Source organism: Arachis stenosperma, chromosome 9 (assembly GCF_014773155.1).
Source record: "Arachis stenosperma cultivar V10309 chromosome 9, arast.V10309.gnm1.PFL2, whole genome shotgun sequence".
Classification (NCBI taxonomy): domain Eukaryota; kingdom Viridiplantae; phylum Streptophyta; class Magnoliopsida; order Fabales; family Fabaceae; genus Arachis; species Arachis stenosperma.
Genome location: NC_080385.1, coordinates 93624487 through 93632232, shown reverse-complemented (window position 1 = coordinate 93632232; position 7746 = coordinate 93624487).

Genomic DNA, 7746 nt, shown 5'->3' with positions numbered 1-7746 from the left:
GGCTAATCATCTGTCGGTTCTCAATCAGGTTGGAGTAGAATCCATTGATTCTTTTGCGTCTTGCCTTCAGGAGTTTGAAGCTCGTCACAGTCATTCAATTACCGGAATCCTACTCGGAATACCACAGACAAGGTTAGACTATCCGGATTCCCAGGATCCTACTCGAAATACCACAGACAAGGTTAGACTTTCCGGATCCCCATGAATGCCGCCATCTATCTAGCTTATACCACGAAGATTCTGTTGGGGAATCTAAGAGATATGCGCCCGGCCTAAGGTAGAACGGAAGTGGTTGTCAATCACGCGGGTTCATAAGTGAGAATGATGATGAGTGTCACGGATCATCACATTCATCAAAGTGTTGTGCAACGTATATCTTGGAATAAGAATAAAAGAGAATTGAATAGAAAGTAATAGTAATTGTATTAAAACTTGAGGTACAGCAGAGCTCCACACCCTTAATCTATGGTGTGCAGAAACTCCACTGTTGAAAATACATAAGTGAAAGGTTCAGGCATGGCCGAATGGCCAGCCCCAATGATCTGAGAACTAAGCGTCCCAAGATGTCATATACACTAGTAAAAAGTCCTATTTATAATAAACTAGCTACTAGGGTTTACATGAGTAAGTAATTGATGCATAAATCCACTTCCGGGGCCCACTTGGTGTATGCTTGGGTTGAGCTTGATCTATCCACGAGCTGAGGCTTCTCTTAGAATTGAACTCCAAGTTATAACGTGTTTTGGGCGTTCAACTCCGGATCATGACGTTTTTCTGGCGTTTAACTCCAGACAGCAGCATGTACTTGGCGTTCAACACCAAATTACGTCGTCAATTTCCGAATAAAGTATGGACTATTAAATATTGCTGGAAAGCTCTGGATGTCTACTTTCCAACGCCGTTGAGAGCGCGCCATTTTGAGTTCTATAGCTTCCGAAAATCCATTTCGAGTGCAGGGAGGTCAGATTCCAACAGCATCAGCAGTCCTTTTGTCAGCCTTTTTCAGAGTTTTGCTCAAGTCCCTCAATTTCAGCCAGAAATTACCTGAAATCACAGAAAAACACACAAACTCATAGTAAAGTCCAGAAATGTGAATTTAATATAAAAACTAATGAAAACATCCCTAAAAGTAGCTTGAACTTACTAAAAACTACCTAAAAATAATGCCAAAAAGCGTATAAATTATCCACTCATCACAACACCAAACTTAAATTGTTGCTTGTCCACAAGCAACTGAAAATCAAATAGGATAAAAAGAAGAGAATATACTATAAATTCCAGAATATCAATGAATATTAATTCTAATTAGATGAGCGGGACTTGTAGCTTTTTGCTTCTGAACAGTTTTGGCATCTCACTTTTTCCTTTGAAGTTTAGAATGATTGGCTTCTCTAGGAACTTAGAATTTCGGATAGTGTTATTGACTTTCCTAGTTAAGCATGTTGATTCTTGAACACAGCTACTTATGAGTCTTGGCCGTGGCCCTAAGCACTTTGTTTTCCAGTATTACCAACGGATACATATATGCCACAGACACATAACTGGGTGAACCTTTTCAGATTGTGACTCAGCTTTGCTAGAGTCCCCAGTTAGTGGTGTCCAGAGCTCTTAAGCACACTCTTTTGCTTTGGATCACGACTTTAACCACTCAGTCTCAAGCTTTTCACTTGGACCTTCATGACACAAGCACATGGTTAGGGACAGCTTGATTTAGCCGCTTAGGCCTGGATTTAATTTCCTTGAGCCCTCCTATCCATTGATGCTCAAAGCCTTGGATCCTTTTTACCCTTGCCTTTTGGTTTTAAGAGCTATTGGCTTTTTCTGCTTGCTTTTTCTTTTTCTTTCTATTTGTTTTTTTTCGCCATTTTTTTTGTAAGCTTTTGCTTTTTCACTTCTTTTTCTTGCTTCAAGAACCAATTTCATGATTTTTTTTTCAGATCATCAATAACATTTCTCTTTGTTCATCATTCTTTCAAGAGCCAACAATTTTAACATTCATAAACAACAAGATCAAAAACATGCACTGTTCAAGCATTCATTCAGAAAACAAAAAGTATTGTCACCACATCAATATAATTAAACTAAATTCAAGGATAAATTCGAAATTCATGTACTTCTTGTTCTTTTGAATTAAAACATTTTTCATTTAAGAGAGGTGAAGGATTAATGGAATTTATTCATAGCTTTAAGGCATAGTTACTACATACTAATGATCATGAAGTAAAGACACAAAACATAGATAAACACAAAATTAAAAACCGAAAACAGAAAGAAATAAAGAACAAGGAATGAATCCACCTTTAGTGGCGTCTTCTTCTTGAAGGACCAATGATGTTCTTAAGCTCTTCTATGTCCCTTCCTTGCCTTTGTTGCTCCTCCCTCATTGCTCTTTGATCTTCTCTTATTTCTTGGAGAATGATGGAGTGCTCATGATGTTCCACCCTTAATTGTTCCACATTGTGGCTCAAATCTTCTAAGGAGGTGTTGAGTTGCTCCCAATAGTTGTTGGGAGGAAAGTGCATCCCTTGAGGCATCTCAGGGATTTCTTGATGATGAGCTTCCTCATGCATCTCTTGAGAACCGTGAAGGGCTTCTCTTGCTTGCTCCATCCTCTTCTTGGTGATGGGCTTATCCTCTTCAATGAGGATGTCTCCTTCTATGATGACTCGAGCTGAGTAACACAGATGGCAAATAAGGTGAGGAAAAGCTAGCCGTGCCATAGGTGAGGGCTTGTCGGCTATTTTGTAGATTTCATTGGAGATGACCTCATGAACTTCTACTTTCTCTCCAATCATGATGCCATGAATCATGATGGCCCGATCCACAGTAACTTCAGATCGGTTGCTAGTAGGAATGATGGAGCGTTGAATGAACTCCAACCATCCTCTAGCCACAGGCTTGAGGTCCAGTCTTCTTAGTTTGACTGGCTTGCCTTTGGAGTCTCTCTTCCATTGAGCTCCTTCCACACATATGTCCATAAGGACTTGGTCCAACCTTTGATTAAAGTTGACCCTTCTAGTGTAGGGGCGTTCATCTTCTTGCATCATGGGCAAGTGAAACGCCAACCTCACATTTTCCGGACTAAAATCTAAGTATTTCCCCCGAACCATTGTGAGATAATTCTTTGGACTCGGGTTCATACTTTGATCATGGTTCCTAGTGATCCATGCATTGGCATAGAACTCTTGAACCATTAAGATTCCGACTTGTTGCATGGGGTTGGTTAGGACTTCCCAACCTCTTCTTAGGATCTCATGTCGGATCTCCGGATACTCATTCTTCTTGAGCTTGAAAGGGTCCTCGGGAATCACCTTCTTCTTTGCCACAACATCATAGAAGTGGTCTTGATGGCTCTTAGAGATGAATCTTTCCATCTCCCATGACTCGGAGGTGGAAGCTTTTGTCTTCCCTTTTCCTTTTCTAGAGGATACTCCGGCCTTAGGTGCCATTGATGGTAATGGAAAAACAAAAAAAGTATGCTTTTACCACACCAAACTTAAAAGATTGCTCGCCCTCGAGCAATAGAAGAAAGAAGAGAAGAAGAAGAAGAAGAGAATATGGTAGAGAGGGAGTGATGTAGGTTCGGCCAAGTGAAAGAAGAAGGGTATGTGTTGTGTGAAAATGAAGTAGAATGGAAGGGTATTTATAGGGAGAGGGGGTAGTGTGGTTTCGGTCATTTAGGGTGGGAATGGGTGGGAAAATGGTTTTGAATTTTGAAGGTAGGTGGGGTGTATGGGGAAGAGTGGATGGATGTGAGTGGTGAATGGGTTGATTGGGAAGAGGAATTGAGGTGATTGGTGAAAGTTGTTGGGAAGTGTGACATGGGGAAGAGTAATCACAAAAACTAGGATTAGAAGGTAAGGTGGGAATATGGTAGGTGGAGATCCTGTGGGGTCCACAGATCCTGAGGTGATCCTGTAGGGTCCACAGGATCTGAGGTGTCAAGGAATTCCATCCCTGCACCAAATAGGCATATAAATTGCCTTTGCACACCATTCTGGCGTTTAAACGCCATGTGGTGCACATTCTGGGAGTTCAACTCCCATGTAAAGCATGTTTCTGGCGTTGAACGCCAGTTTCATGCTTGTTACTGGCGTTCAGCGCCAGCTTTTCTTCTCTGGGCACATTCCTGGCGTTCAGCGCCAGAATGTTGCTTGTTTCTAGTGTTCAGCGCCAGAATGGTGCTCTGTTCTGACGTTGAACGCCAGCCAGATGCATCTTACTGGCGTTGAACGCCAGCCTGTGCGTCCTCCAGGGTGTGATTTTTTTCTTCTGCTGTTTTTGATTCTGTTTTTAATTTTTATGATTTTTTTCGTGACTCCTCATGATCATGTACCTAATAAAACACAAAATAACAATAAAATAAAAATTAGATAAATAAAATTGGGTTGCCTCCCAACAAGCGCTTCTTTAATGTCAATAGCTTGACAGTGGCTCTCATGGAGCCACAAGGTGATCAGGTCAATGTTGTATAGTTGCCAACACCAAACTTAGAGTTTGGATATGGGATCTTAACACCAAACTTAGAGTTTGGTTGTGGCCTCACCACACCAAACTTAGAGTTTGACTGTGGGGGCTCTTCTTGACTCTGAACTGAGAGAAGCTCTTCATGCTTACTCTCTATTGTCACAGAGGGATGGCCATGTGCCTTAAACACAAGGTAGTCCCCATTCAATTAGAGGACTAATTCACCTCTGTTGACATCTATCACAGCTTCTGCTATGGCTAGGAAAGGTCTTCAAAGGATGATGCATTCATCCTCTTCCTTCCTAGTGTCTAAGATTATGAAATCAGCAGGGATGTAAAGGCCTTCAACCTTTACTAACTCGTCCTCTACTATTCCGTAAGCTTGTCTCAATGACTTGTCTACCAATTTTAATGAGAACAAGGCAGGTTGTACCTCAATGATCCCCAGCTTCTCCATTACAGAGAGTGGCATAAGATTTATCCCTGACCCTAGATCACATAAAGCCTTTGCAAAGGTCATATGGTACAAGGTATTAGGAACTTGCCAGGATCTTGTTTCTTTTGAGGTAGAGTTTTCTGAATCCAAGTATCTAGTTCACTAATGAGCAAGGGAGGTTCACTTTCCCAAGTCTCATTACCAAACAACTTGGCATTCAGCTTCATGATAGCTCCTAAGTATTGAGCAACTTGCTCTCCAGTTACATCTTCATCCTCTTCAGAGGAAGAATAGTCTTCAGAGCTCATGAATGGCAGAAGGAGATTTAATGGAATCTCTATGGTCTCTATATGAGCATCAGATTCCTTTGGATCCTTAATAGGAGGCTCCTTCTTGTTTGAGGGATGTCCCAAGAGGTCTTCCTCACTAGGATTTTCGTCCTCCTCCTCCCTTGTGCATTCGGCCATGTTGAGTATATCAATGGCCTTGCACTCTCCTTTTGGGTTCTCTTCTGTATTGCTTGGGAGAATACTGGGAGGAGTTTCAATGACTTTCTTACTCAGCTGGCCCACTTGTGCCTCCAGATTTCTAATGGAGGATCTTGTTTCACTCATGAAACTGAAAGTGGCTTTTGACAGATCAGAGACTATATTGGCTAAATTAGAAGTGTTTTGTTCAGAATTCTCTGTCTGTTGCTGAGAAGATGATGGATATGGCTTGCTATTGCCCAGCCTATTGCGTCCACCATTGTTAAAGCCTTGTTGAGGCTTTTGTTGATCCTTCCATGAGAAATTTGGATGATTTCTCCATGATGGGTTATAGGTGTTTCCATAAGGTTCACCCATGTAATTAACCTCTGCCATGGCAGGGTTCTCAGGATCATAAGCTTCTTCAGAAGCTGCCTCTCTAGTACTGTTGGATGCATGTTGCCATCCATTCAGATTTTGAGAGATCATGTTGACCTGTTGAGTCAACACTTTGTTCTGAGCCAATATGGCATTCAGAGCATCAATTTCAAGAACACCTTTCTTCTGAGGTATCCCATTATTCACAGAATTCCTCTCAGAAGTGTACATGAATTGGTTGTTTGCAACCATGTCAATGAGTTCTTGAGCCTTTTCAGGCGTTTTCTTTAGGTGAATAGATCCACCTGCAGAATGGTCCAATGACATTTTCGAAAATTCAGATAGACCATAATAGAATATATCTAATATGGTCCATTCTGAAAACATGTCAGACGGACATCTTTTGGTCAGCTGCTTGTATCTTTCCCGAGCTTCATAGAGGGATTCACCATCTTTTTGTTTGAAGGTTTGAACATCCACTCTCAACTTGCTCAGCTTTTGAGGAGGAAAGAATTTATCCAAGAAGGCTGTGACCAGCTTATCCCAGGAGTCCAGGCTATCCTTAGGTTGTGAATCCAACCATATTCTAGCTCTGTCTCTTACAGCAAAAGGGAAAAGCATGAGTCTGTAGACTTCAGGATCAACTCCATTCGTCTTTACAGTCTCACAGATCTGCAAGAACTCAGTTAAAAACTGATAAGGATCTTCAGATGGAAGTCCATAAAACTTGTAGTTTTGTTGCATTAAAGCAACTAGCTGAGGTTTCAGCTCAAAGTTGTTGGCTCCAATGGCAGGAATGGAGATGCTTCTTCCATCAAATTTGGACGTTGGCTTTGTGAAGTCACCAAGCATTCTCCTTGAATTATTATTATTTTCGGCTGCCATCTCCTTCTCTTGTTCAAAAATTTCTAAAAGGTTGTTTCTGGATTGTTGTAACTTAGCTTCTCTTAATTTTCTCTTCAGAGTCCTTTCAGGTTCTGGATCAATTTCAACAAGAGTGCCTTTATCCTTGTTCCTGCTCATATGAAAGAGGAGAAAACAAGAAAAGAAGAGGAATCCTCTATGTCAGAGTATAGAGATTCCTTTATGTTAGTAGAAGAAGAAGGGGGTAGAAGAATCCAAACACAAGGGATATAATGAGTTCGGATTTTTAGATGAAGAGAGGTGAAGAGAAGTGTTAGTAATTAAATAATTAAATAGAAGAAGAAAAGAGAAGGGAAATTTCGAAAATAATTTTGAAAAAGAGGTTAGTAATTTTCGAAAATTAAAGATAAAATATGATTGAAATTAAAATTTAAAATAATTAATTAATTAAAAAGAATTTTTGAAAAAGAGAGAGGTATTTTCGAAAATTGAAGAGGGAAAAGTAGTTAGGTGGTTTTGAAAAAGATAAGAAACAAACTAAAAGTTAGTTAGTTGATTGAAAAAGATTTGAAATCAAAATTGAAAAAGATAAGAAGATAATAAGTTAGATAAGATATTTTGAAATCAAATTTTGAAAAAGATAAAATTTTTGAAAAAGATAAGATAAAAGATAAAAAGATAAGATAAAAATTTTAAGAAAAAGATATTTTGAAAAAGATTTAATTTTTAAAATAACTTAACTAACAAGAAACTACAAGATAAGATTTTAGAATTTAAAGATTGAACCTTTCTTAACAAGAAAGTAACAAACTTCAAATTTTTGAACCAATCACATTAATTGTTAGCTAATTTTCGAAAATTTGATATAAAGATAAGAAAAAGATTTTGAAAATAATTTGAAAAAAATATTTTTGAAATTTTTCGAAAATGATAAAAAAAATGAAAAAGATATGATTTTTGAAAAAAGATTTTTAAAAAGATAAGATTTTTAAAATTGAAATTTTGATTTGACTTGTAAGAAACAACTAATTTTGAAAATTTTTGATCAAGTCAACCCAAAATTTCAAAAATTTGGAGGGAAATAAGGAAAAGATATTTTTTTGATTTTTGAATTTTTCATTATGAGAGAGAAAA